Source organism: Saccopteryx leptura, chromosome 7, assembly GCF_036850995.1.
Source record: "Saccopteryx leptura isolate mSacLep1 chromosome 7, mSacLep1_pri_phased_curated, whole genome shotgun sequence".
NCBI classification, from domain to species: Eukaryota; Metazoa; Chordata; class Mammalia; order Chiroptera; family Emballonuridae; genus Saccopteryx; species Saccopteryx leptura.
In genome coordinates this window covers 38,189,813-38,203,585 of record NC_089509.1, presented here as the reverse complement: position 1 = coordinate 38,203,585, position 13,773 = coordinate 38,189,813, and the positions used below count along the sequence as shown (strand labels likewise).

Here is a 13,773-nt window from a genome sequence, read left to right as displayed (position 1 = left end):
AGCCTGATTACGTGTGCCATTTTAACAACTGGTTTGCCAAACTCAACAAAAAATTAGGTATCGGTTCTGCTGAACCAGTGGGAACTGGCTGAATCCCACCACTGGTACTAACACAAAATGGAAATATTTGACCCAGGGACTGGACTGAGAAAGGATAGTATTATTCTCATATTAAATACTGTTAGACTTTAACATTTTTAGTGAGGTTTAGGTTCACAACAAAATTGAGAGTAAATTGAGATTTCCCATATATACCTTCTGTCCCCACACATCTATAGCTTCTCCCATTACCAATATCACTCAGCACAGTGGTAATGTATTATAATTGATGAATTTACATAGATGCATCATAATAACCCAAAGTCCGTAGTTTACATTAGAATTCACTCTTGATGTTGTACGTGCTATGAGTTTGGACAAACGTATAATGACAGGTATTTACCATTAAATCCACCAGTAAAAAATAAGAGTCATAATGAACATGATACAACTCATTGTTATGTGAGGCTTTGAGGCTGTGGTTCCAGCTCAGTAAAACCAGTGATCTCCTCTCTCTGTGCAATAATAAAAAAACACAGTGAATGCAATTTTCTTATCTTTTGGGATTAAAAGGATAGATAGATGATAGATAGATAGATGATAGATGATAGATAGATAGATAGATAGATAGATAGATAGATAGATAGATAGATAGATAGATAGATAGATAATCTCACATTCACTGGGTTGTATCATCTCTTCTCTGGAAACACTGTTCTTAGGCTTGTATGATCTGAGCTCTGCTTACTTCACCAGCCTTATTCATTCATCCTTCCCTGTTTTCTCTGTACACCATTCTTAGTTCACATTGGCTTTTTTTTTTTTAATTCTTCTAATCCAGTGCTCTCTAACTGTTATGCATTTATGAATCACCTGGGGATTTTGTTGTACAGATTTTGATTGGGTCTGGGAGAAAGTCAAACAATCTCCTGGTGGTATTGATATTAGCATTCTCAGCTTGGATAGGACCCTATTCTTATTACATTTGGTTTGCTATAACAAAAATTCCATGGAGTAGGTGCCTTCCAGACAACAGAAATTTATTTCTCACAGTTATGGAATCTGGGAAGCCCAAGATTAAGATGCCAGCAGATTCGGTATCTGGTGAGAACCCACTTTACTGTAACCTTGAATGGTCAAAGGGTGAGGGAAGTCTGTTGGGCTGATAAGAGCACTAATCCCATTCATAAGGGCTTCAATGCTCATGACCTAATAACCTTCCAAAGGCCCCACCTCCAATACCATCACATTGAGCCCTGGATTTCAGCCCATGAATTTCCAGGGACACAAACGTTCAGTCTACAGCAGCCCCTCTGTCATAGTCTCTCTTAGCCCCTTAGTCATTTCCTCATGATGCTCATCAGCATTACAGTTAAACAATAACATGTGCAAATAAACCTGTTTGCTTTCTGCTCAAATTTCTTTTAAAGCAGGGATCATGCCTGCCTACTTTGTTCATTGTTATATCTCCAGTGCCTAGCATTGTGCCCTGCACATGATAAGAACCAAACTAGTATTTATTAAGTAAATAAATCAGTCAAATATATAAATATTTGAGTCTGGTAATAAGATGCGAAAAACTAAAGAAATGTGATCCTTACATTTCTCTTTCTTTCTCTCTCTCTCTCTCTCTCTCTTTCTCCCACATTCACCCTGACCAGGATCTACCCAGCAGGCCCCTACTGGGGTGATGCTCTGCCCATCTGGAGCTGCTGCTCCATTGCTCAGCAACTGAGCTATTTTAGCACCTGAAGCGAAGCCACGGAGCCATCCTTAGTGCCTTGGGCCAACTTTCATTTGAATTATTCGAGCCATGGCTGTAGGAAGGGGAAAGAGAGAGAGAGAGAGAGAGCGAGAGAGAGAAGGGGGCAGGGTGGAGATGCAAATGGTCACTTCTCCTGTGTGTTCTGATGTTCTAACCTGGAATTAAACCCAGGATTTCCACACTCCAGGCTGACACTCTACTACTGAGCCATGATCAGGGATACATTTCTTAACTATATAAGAAATATATATTTTTATTATTTAATCTTAAAGAAGACTGTATAATATTATTACTATGTTAGTCAAATATTAAGCAACTATTTTATCAGTAAATAGATGATGTTACAAAGATAGAAAGGATCCCAGACCTAACAAAGCTGTAGTCTTGTAAGGAAGACAGATATTCAAGAGCTTAAGATTCAAACAAATCTCAGGAGACTAATGTCGAGCACCCCCCACCCTCCCTCCATAGTGGGTAAGAGGCCGAAAATAACAAACGGTGTACACTGCTCTAAGCCAATTCATATAAACAATTACATGCATTCAATCAAATAATTTTGGATTAAACGGGGTGGTTATGAACATATAATGAAGGCCCTAATCCTGGCCTAGAGGAAATGGAAGCTTCTCTGGGGAACTACAGTTAGACTGAGACCTGAACAGTAGTTTATCCAGGCAAAGTGAGAAAAGTATGGAGTTATCAGACAGGGAATGTACAGTAATATAATGTTATAGTAATTAAATATATAAAAATATAGAAGACATATAGAAATAAGTTAGGATATAATAATAAAAGCCATTAAGGCATGTGAATAAGGCTGCATCCTCTGGGTGGGAGCTAATCTAATATGTAGGGATATGATAGGCAGACTATGCCTTCTGCGCAGGGCCCAGTTAGTGTGTGTGTGTGGAATTATATATAGATTAAAAAGAGCTCCCTGTGAGGAACTCCCAAAAGGTGGGTTGATGTGATAATCCCGTAGATTAACACACCTGTTAGAAGGTGTGTGCCAGAAAAGGTACTAAAGCCTCGTGGACACCAGCTGCAGTCAGTTGTCCAGACTCCAATGTTGAACGTGGACTGTCTCCACACCACTCCGACCAAGAACAGCCAAAAGGAACACACTGACAGGCCCCATTAAGCTGTACCCAGGCACACCATCGGATCTGTGAGTAATCACATAAACTGCCTGTGTGATTCTTGCAACTAACTTGTAGTCGGTCGTGTCTTTCCTCTGGTGGCAATTGGTCTCAGTACCAATAAGGAGGATCTTATTCTATAGCCACCTCAAGAGTGTCTCAAAGAGGCCACTAGCCCTGCTGTTAAGCAGGAGTGTCCCACCGTGTGGGGAAGTCGAATCGGGACACCTGGTTAGAGCTTGAGCTCCACTAGGACAGCGAACAACATGTTCCAAGATCTTATTCAAGGAGCCTGAAGAAAACATCTTGGCTGAACAGTCGAGTAGGGCTAGATGTGTGAGATGAAGCTGGAGAAAGAGACAGGAAGCAGGTTATGCAGGAACTTGTACAGAATTTTAAACTTGACTTGGAGTTCAATGCCAAATCTCTAAGGAGCTTTAAGCAGAGAAATAATGTGCTCTGATAGCAGTGCTGGAAGATATTGCTGGCTCCTGGACAATTATATCAGAATAAACCAGATAAGCCCTTCCTTGTCCTAATGATCATAATATCATTTTTATGTTTATTTATTCTTCTGCAGTTTTCTGAACCATAAACTATCTCTGTCCTTTGTAAATTAGTTGGTGATTCATCCTGAACCTTATAAAGCTCAGCTGGAGGCATTCTGTTGTATATGGTCTTCAGATATCCCCCTAAATTTAATCAAAAAGCCATAATTTAATCTTTTATTGTTCTCAGAAGTATTATCTTATCCATTTAGGTAACAATATTTCATTCAATTATTAATGTTGCAGAAATTAGAATTATATTTCAATTTAAAAAGATACAGGAAAGGGTTCTTAGTGTCTGGGAAGCAATATAAATGACTATTAGGTTTGAGGAGAGAAATTTGACTGATTAATATCAAAACCTGAAATTGCTATAACATTCCAAGTGCTTTGGGTCAGCAATGCTGTACACTCCCTCCACTCCAGAGAGAGAACTTCTACTTTGATTGAATCTGGATTTAGATGTAACAAAATGAAGAAATCTATTTCTTTTTTTAATAAAATTTTTTTAAAAACTAAATGTGTTGGGGTGACACTGGTTGATAACATGAGTTTCAAGTGTACAGTTCTATAGCGCACCGCCTGCAAATAGCACTCTGTGGCACATCTTTATTGCAGGTTCTAAGCGCTTCACACACATTACCACCTTTTATTTCACAGCGATCATGGGAGCAGATGCTGCTATTGGCTCCATTTACAAAGGGGGCAAAGGAGTACATGAATCTGTAACAAATGACATCTTAAAATTTCTGTCTTTGACTTGTTCACCTCCATTCTACCATCTCAACTACTCATCTCCTTCCCCAGATCCTGACTTACATTGAGTTTAGCAATTCTTTCCTTTTAGTTAATTTTCATTTTTAATTTATTGTGTTGACATGGTTTCAAGTGTCTCACTCAATATCACACCCTCTGCCCCCGCATTGTGTCCCCCATGCCCCATGCTCAGTCTCTTTCCATCCCGTTTTTCTTCCTCAGCCCCCCCACCTCCACTTCTCCTCTCCTCTGGCTGTTGCTACCCTGTTGTCTGTATATATGTGTTATGTGTATAATGTTTTGGCTAATGCCTTCACCTTCTTTAATCCCGTCCCCTCTTCCCCCTTCCCTCTGACAGCTGTCCGTCTGCTCCCTGCTTCACGAATTTGCGTGTCATCCTTGCGCAGGGGCCATGCTAATCTTCTCTGTATTGTTCCAATTTTAGTATATGTGCTGCCAAGCAAGCAGGAAGAACTCTATTTCTTAGCAGCACAGTTCTTTCTAAGGAATATACTTTTTTAATCATTTCCTCATGATACAAGCATTATAGTTAAACAATGTGTAACTAAATCTGTTTGCTTTCTGCTCAAATTTCTTTTATAGCAGGGATCATGCCTGCCCAGTTTGTTCACCGTTTCTTCATTTAAAGAGTATTTGTTTGATTATTTGAGTGGGTAGGAATGGGAGTAGTAAGTGTGAGTCCCTTTGCCCAAAGGACTACCTAATGTTAATACCATGTAGTTCTTCCTTTGCAACATCTGTGTGGTACTAATTGCCCAGTGGCCATGCTTGTAAACAATAGGTAGGTGCTCCTTTGCTACATCTGTGTTGGACTAAACTGGTGCTTTGAAATTGTACCTCCATTGATCCTTTCTTATGATAAAAACCAGTTAATACCCCCTTTAACCTCCAGAAATAAATTATTAGATGGCATTTCCTATCCACACATATTTCAAGCAATTCAGTAAAATTCCCTAAATGTACTCTAGAAATGGTTGCCAGATCAATGAAGAGACAATATTTAGGACATACTTAAACTTAAAAATGTTTATCTAAAATTTAAATTTAACTGAGATTTCTATATTTTTATTTGCTAAATCTGGCAACCTTAATTGTAGAAGCAACGATGAAATACATAGGTATTTGTCTAACTGCTCAGCCTTGACTGCATTATGACACCTAGTGAGGTGGTCAGATGCCTGCACCTATGATAGAATCACTATGATTACAATAGCTTTGAACACAGACTGATATTGGTCGGTTTCAGTAGCTGCTCAAATACCCCAAGTGATGTGAATGACCATTAATGATGTGATTCTCTGAAATGGCAAACACTCTCTTCAAAAATTTTAAGACAAATATTTTTCTCAGCTTCTTTTGATTTGCATAGTATTTGCATTCCTGAAAAACCTGATGTATATTGTATATTAAAATCATGCTAAACACACCCATGCACACACACACTTTAGTTAAGTTTTAGGCTCAGATATTTACAAACAGGTTTTCTTACATGAATACCGAGCAGGACATTCAGGAATCATGGAAGACGTGGTACACTGATCTGTTGTTATTCAGCACTTTGCCACATATTGTAGAATATTTAGCTTCTCTGGCTCCAGCATTTCAAAACCATAGTATCCTCCCTCCATGCAAACAATAAAAAAAAACTCCAACAGATTTACCCTACTGGATGGTAGCAGCCTCATTAAATCTACTAATTTAAACCAGACATATAGAAAGAATGAGGGCAGAGTTTTTGTAGGACAAATGAGGGAAGAGTTTGAAGAAAAACATAGATAATTTGAATTTGATAAATTCCTTCTCTTGGTATATCATAAAACCACCAGTTGGTCTATAAAATATTTGGGAAAATATCCATTTCTCTGTTTATGAGAGCTTGGAGTAAGGAGGAAGAAATAGGCTCTGAGACAAATATTCCCTCTTCTTCTTCTAGGACCCATAATCCATTGTGTGGGGACAAGGAGGAGGGATGGGGAGACAGTCATGGGGAGACTCCTTGTCGGTATTGGCAAGGGGCCCTCCATGTTGCTCTGGCTCTAGGTCATGCTGACAGCCTTAACTGATGCAGCAGTCACTATGTACACATTGCGCGGTCTTCTTGCAATGGTGTAAAGCTTCAGTCTGGCCCCTTCTATCAGGAAGGCCCCTTTTAGAAATGACAGCTGTGTTTCTCCTGGACCTTCCAGGGACAGAATTCCCAATGCCTTCTCTAGTCACAATCCAGAGCTCCTGACCTTCCTGTAATTTCTGGGTTGCTTCATTTGGAATCCTACTCCACACCCTCCAAGGAATTCAAGTAATTGGATATCTTACCAATTGTCCCCTTCTATTTCCTGTTTACATCAGGAAACATGTTGGTCCCATTGGCCTCCTAATGTCAGAAATCTCTAGGCCCCTATGAACATCTGTCCCTAGGTTCAAACATCCCCCAAACCTGAGGACTAATGTTAAACATTCCCTGGTTTCCATAGTGGGGGAGGGGTGGCTGAAAATGACTCGTGCTGCACACTGACTTAAGCCTGTTTGAATCTTCTTGGGAGATACCTGTAGTCTCTTGCAGTTAGAGGTAGACCGAATAGGTCCTTCCCCTCAACATGGCTACTGTGTAGTATGTGACATAAACTTGCTACCATTTAAGCAAGTATTATACAATGAACAATACCACACAAAGATGTTTAAAGATTAAAACATATAAAAGCACAACACAAAATCACTTATAAAAAAGTAAAATATAAATGTGTTTTGCAGATGATTAAATATTGGCACAATGAAATTTTATAAATTGTCCAAAGTAACACACTACTTAGGAAAAAAATCCAGGTCTTTTGACTTAAGTGATAACTGACACTGACTGATTCCTGGCAGTGATTCAGGATTGTGCTAAGCCCTTAATACACACTTTAAACCTCATTTTTTCTCAATATTGTTATCAATATACTTATTTTTCTGATGAAAAAAACCTAAGTCTTAAAATGCCTAATACACTTATCAATGCCATAGTAAGCAGCAAAATCTTATTCATTCAAAGTTTGCCAAACTAGAGAAACCAAGCTCTTGTAGCTAAGTCAGCAAGTCTCAAATTTCCATACCAAGAATCAAATTAAAAATATTAATGCACATGATTCATCTTTAAAGTCTGAGAACCATTGTTAGGGACAATTGCCTCATTTAATGTATAGAAACACCTAGCACTGTGCCTGGAACAAAGTATTTTCTTCTTACTCCTCTCCTTCTAATGCAGTTTCCCGGGAGAATCATCCTGTGGTCTCATGGGAGGCTGGGGGAGTGAGAGAGGCTGGGGGAGTGAGAGGGACTGCAGGTGGGACCAGCATGTGTGACTGTGCAGGGAAGTGAACATGGCAGAAGCACAGAGAGAATGCAGTGGCATTTCTGGTGGTAGAGGGGACTGGTTCCCGTACATACAATCAACTCAAACATTTCCCGTGAGAACAGAGCTAGCCTTCCCAATGCCCATACTTCCACAAACATAACAACAGACTGACCTAGAAAGGAACTTCTTTTTTCTCTTAAGGCCACCCTGAACGTTAATTTCAACCTAATTTGCCTGATACCAAAATAGGGTCAGGCATTTGAAGAAACTTATCATAATGTCCTATGTTGGCTTTGAACATGTCTTATAAATTTCATAATTTGTAGTCACCTTAAAATAAAAACATTTCAAGGTTTCTACTTTACAATGAGGAATATGAGAAAACTAACAAATTCTTTTCCTAATATTGGTGAAGAACATAAGTAAAATGACTTCTGGTCTTAAAATGGATTTAATTCACTGAAATAGCTCACCCTGCAAATGACCTACTTCTTTTCCAACGTGAAAGCACTTTCTCGCCTCACACATAGAAGGACTACTGGGTTATTAGCCCAGAGACAGCACTAAGTTGGTACCACTGATTTCTTTTGAGAGTGTTTGGATCAGATACATGTGTCCCTGAAATAATGGAATAAGTGGTCTCTAGGGTGAAGATCCTGTCTATATACCATTCTACAAATTGACACCTGATGAGAAACATATTTTTCTTATAGAAATTATCAGTCTCAGGAAAAGCATCCTGGTTAGGCAACCTCTCTCAAATGAACAAGGGACTGCCTATCTCCAAGGCATTTGGCTCAGTCAGAGAGCAAGATGGCTTCCTTAACTAGACAAAAAATTGTTAAAACAACTTTCAGGAGTTGACTCAAGAAAGTAAGCATGATTATAGAAGAACTTGACAAGGTTATGAACTCTCTACACCTTAAAAAAAAGTATCAAACACCATATTTTAAGTAGGAGTTCTTCCAAACATTCAAATAGGAAAGTTTTATATTGTATATCCAGGGCACAGAAAAGACAGAACGAGTCTTATCTCATTCTCAAGGCTAGCATAATCCTCTGGATTCATAATACCTATGAACATGGATCCCAAAGTCCTAGATAAGATATGAATAGTTACGGCACTTTATTGAAAAGAACAATACACTATGACAAAGTAATATTTTTCTCAATAGTGGAAGGCTGAGTCACCATTAGCAAAACTATTAGTGCAATTCATTACATTAATATAATAAATTAATATATGCATATATTTATATATAATCATCTTAATAAATGCTAAATAAGATGATTTTTTAAATTCTGATAAATAATAATTATAAATAATATTAAGTATCCAATTTAAGATGGAAACATTAGAAATAATTCTATTAAAATCAAGAATAAAGTCAGAGTCTTCCTATCCCCAGCACTGTTCAGTATTGTGCCACAGGTTCTCACCAATGCAATAAAACAAGAAAAATAATTTAGAGGCAAAAGTATTGGAAAGTGGGCCAATCTTTGGCTACCTGTGTTCAGACCCACTCTCGAACACCTGATGCTTGACTCTGTGTCATAGACGGGCCAGCCCAGGCAAGCTGTGTTTCCCATGCTTTCTCTTTAGCTAGTGTCCAGCTAGATTCAACAGGTCAGAGACACTGGTGGGAGATTAGAGAGTAGGGGAATGGAGGTGGTAAGGTAGTTTTCTCACTTCCTTTTGGCCTCCTACAGCTTCTCTGGCCACAGCAATATCTCCTGCATGACTCCCACTCCTACCAGACAGGTCCACCATGCTTCCAGTTTCCTTGGAGTGACCCTGGTTCCCAGCTCTAGTAACACTGCCTCCTCCCTTTATCTCTTCAGTCTAGTGGTTGTGACTTCCTGCTATCATTCATCCCTGGGTTATCTTCTTATTACTGAGTGGCTTTTCAAGGGCTCCTCACTTCTGTAATCACTTTGCTGTTTTAAATTCCCTTTCTAGTATATTTAAACTGGTCTCTATTTTCCTAGTAAGACTGACTATACAGAAAACTGTCAGTATTTGTAAATCTATTATTTTCTCATAAAATATCCAAATGAATGAAATAAAAACCAGTTAAAATCAATGTAAATACTTAGTAAACCAGTGATATAAGATCGACAACAACAACAAAATAAAGTTTATATATCAGCAATGTTAAATTAGAAAATGTAATGGAAACATTTATCCCATTCAAAATGATAGCAACTAAGTCACAGTACCGAAAATAATACTAAAAAAAGGAGTGTGTAAGACCTACATAAACCAAATTATAAAACTTTACTGCAGGACAGAAAAGCTGACCCAAATAAATAAAAATATATCATGTTCCTGAATGTAAAAATTCAGTTGTATAAAGTGAACTCTTCCTCATCTTATTATATATTTGAGGTAATTTCAATAGAATAGTTTATAGGATTCAAAATTCAGATTCCAAAATTCATAGTAAAAAAGCACAAGATAGCCAAAAATATTTTGGATGAGAAGAATAATGATGTAGGACCAGTCCTAACTATGGTATTATTAGGGCTTACCAAAAAGCTATGGTTATCAAAATAGTGTAGAAATGCCAATTTAAAAGTGTTCTAAAAATGTGTGTGTGTGTGTGTGTGTGTTGTGTATAACTAAGGTAGAATTTCCAAGTCAATTATTGGATTTGGAACAACTGACTAGGAAAAGATAAAATTAGATGCTTACTTCAGATCCTAAGCAAAAATTGTCCATGTGGTCTAAAAAACAAATGTGAAAAGCAAATTAACAATTAATAGAACAAAATATAAAGGATTATTTTTATTTGGGTGGAAAAATATTCAGAAATGACATACAAAACCCAAACAAAAGCCATAAAGGAAAAACCTACCAATATGAATACATAAAAATTCTAAAGTTAAAGATATGTAACATCAAAGAGAAGCAAGAGGCTTAGAGAAAATGCTTGCAACATATACAACAAATGATTGCTATTACATTTAAAGAGCTTCTGCAAATCAATAAGAAAAATATCAAGAATTCAATAGGAAAAGGGCAAAAGATATGAACAATCAGTTCAGCAAAATAATTTTAAAATGATAAACATAAGAAATCACTCTTTGCTTCATGAATAACAAAGAAAGTACATACTAAAACAGCCATATAAATCTTACTTATTTTTTCTAGATTGGGAAATTATGAAGAGGATACAAGGAAACATGCATTACTATATACTGTTAATGGGAGTAAAAATTGGTAAATCCCTTTTATTGTTTTAACTGTTGACTTTAGAGAAAGAGGCATGGGGTGGGGAGAGAAACCCTGCTTTGTTGTTCCACTGATTCATGGCTTCATTGGTGGATTCTTGTATGTGCCCTGATGGGGGATCAAACCCACACCCTTAGTGTGTCAGAACCATGCTCTACCAATCTAGCTACTCAGCCAAGGTGGTAAAGCTCTTTTAAAAGGCGAGTATTAGTGTCTACATAATTTTATAAATGAATACACTCCTAGACCCAGTGATTCCACTACTAAGAATCTAATCTAAATAAATATCCTCATATGTTCTAAAATAATGTTCACTGAAGCACTGTATATATAAAAAATATTTTTTACAAAAAAAACTCAAAGTTCATAGGGAGCAGTGAAAAAAAACTACATTATATTCATAAAATGAAGTATATCTACATGAATCCACATGGGTAAATCTCTACTACATATACTTAAGTGAAAATAAATTTAAAATGTACAATATATTGTATGTAGAATGGTTTCTTTCTCTGAGGATATACATGTGTATATATATATATATACATGCATACATATACATACATGCACACTGATACACATATATGTTTGGAAATATGGAGAAAGTAGGCGGGAAATATAAACTGTGAACTGTTAATAGTGAGCCCTCTGTAGTAGAGTGGAACCTGGACAGGATTGAGAGCAAAGAGAATAGAGAGGGGCTTTGACATTACATTTTAAATGCTTCTTTATTGTTGACACTTGTACAATGAAGGAAATTAATAAAATGTAAAAATACTAGTTAAAATCACATATGTGACTTTGTTATCATATTCCTTTCTCCTGCTGCAGAACACTGGGCTCTAGTGAATAACAGGTCTGGGAGTCAGTTCCTAGGATGGGTGTGGTTGAGAGCAGAGACAATGCTGGCCTTGTTCACATCACAGATGCTCAGTAAACAACTGGGTCAGAATTCCAGCTGTTAGAGAAGCTAGAATTTTCAAGTGCTGCTATGTACCAGATGGTCCTGAATTCCAGCTGTTAGAGAAGCTAGAATTTTCAAGTGCTGCTATGTACCAGATGCTTTACACAAGTCACTGTCATACTTCCATTACCATTAAAGAAACTGATGCCCAGAGATAGTGTCACAGAAGTAGAGAGTAAGTAGCAAACAGCTAAGTAGGCGGGTCTGGCTCCAGAGTCTGGGATTCAACCACTACCCTACGCTGCCTGCCTACTTACACGTGTCTTATTGCTACTGTGCCTAGATTGCATCCTAACTTTAGGTTGGGCAGGGGAAACAAGAAAGGCAACTTTACAACAGTTTTGTGGTGAGCCTGCTTCCTCTGAGGAGTAATAACAATGTATTTCTGTTGCTGTGTCCTGAAAGGGTCCAAAGCCAAGGTCCAGTGGATGGGAGGAAATGGTTTCTCTTGGCTTAGAACTTTAAGCAGGGGAGAACTCTGCATATGGGATGAGGTCCTACAACAAATTCCTCTAGGTTTATGGAAATGTCTTCACTCACGTCCTTGTAGGGACAAAGTAACACCCAGACCCAGAGATTGTAGAAGAAACAATTATTTTTACTTACTTCAATTGCACTTCCTTATTACCAATTAAATTCATTGCACTTGAAAGAAAACAAGTGATAGCTAATATAATTTTGAGTGTTTATTGTAAAGATAGTATTATTTTAAAAGCTTAAAACTATTATATATTATTTCTCAGAAAGATCTTATCAAAAGGTTATTATCCCATTTTTACACTGAAAAAATTAAATAACAATTCATATCATACCAACTTAAACCCACAACTAAAACAATGTATTCATACTTACCAAAACTACTAATTCCACCCCAAATATCACCCAGCAAGCATATCAGTCCTCAGAGCATTTTCCAGTACTGTTCCCAGACCCTAGTCTCACCTTTGCAAGCAGTGTGATTTTGTTCCAGTCACACAGTTCTTCTAGGCTTCAATTCCCTCATTTGTGAATTGGTATAAGTAATACTTAATTTATAGGATGGTGTGAGAGTTAAATGAAATAGTATCTGGACACTGATCTAGGCTACATGTGGCTAATTAACAAAATGAAATTATTAATTTTTTTATCCAAGGTAACTGACAATCACTGTCTTTAGTCACAGCCTTCTTCCTCCTTGCCAGGGCTGGAGTTTCCCTGACAGCCTATGGTTTCCCAGCACTTACCTTGGTGCTTGGAATATAGTAAGTGCCTAATAGTAATACAATGTACTGGAATAATAATAATAGCACTTACTATTATTCCAGTACATTACATGTTTGTGTGTGTATATTCTCCCTCATGAAATCCTTCTTTATCCCCTGTGGAAGGATATTTAAGATAGTCCTTTGTTGTTCACAAGGTCTTTCCACTCCATGGTAGTACTGCAACTCCTGGCTTCCTTGTGGTTGGGTAGGGTTCTGGCTAATAAGTTATGAGCAGAAATGTTTCTACGCCGGAGCACCGAACTGCTGAAAAATGCCCCTCCAGAGCTCCTTCCCCCTCTCCCCTGATGATAGAAGATGTTCCAAATACTGGCTGCTCATGTGGTGCAGAGAATTCAGCTAACAAGGGTAGTATGTAACATGAGCAGAAAATAAACTTTCATTGTTCCAGGCTACTGAGATCTGCGGGTTTTATCCCCAAATGTATAATTATTCCAAATATACAGAAATAAGGTAACTGAGGTTCAAAAATCAAACATAAATATTAAGAGACTTTCCAGGGTCACATAATTAGTTAATAGTAGAATCCAGATTGAAACTCATATATATCCAATTCCTAAGCCCTTGGCATTAATCCTTATTGTATAGTAGTTCTCAGTGACTGCTGAGTGATGAATGAATGAATGTGAAATTCATTTCATATACTTGACTATACATATTATTTTAGTATTACACTCTGAATATAGTTCTGCATGTATCATCGCAGTCTCATT

At 37.6% G+C, this 13,773-nt stretch overlaps 1 non-coding gene across 1 annotated transcript; it reads right to left on the bottom strand.

Moving 5' to 3' along the window:
* Positions 1-4,609: 4,609 nt before the first annotated feature.
* Positions 4,610-4,715, bottom strand: LOC136379201 (U6 spliceosomal RNA). Its single transcript, XR_010746697.1, has one exon. It is a non-coding gene; the product is annotated as a U6 spliceosomal RNA (small nuclear RNA).
* Between the last annotated feature and the right edge of the window lie 9,058 nt (positions 4,716-13,773).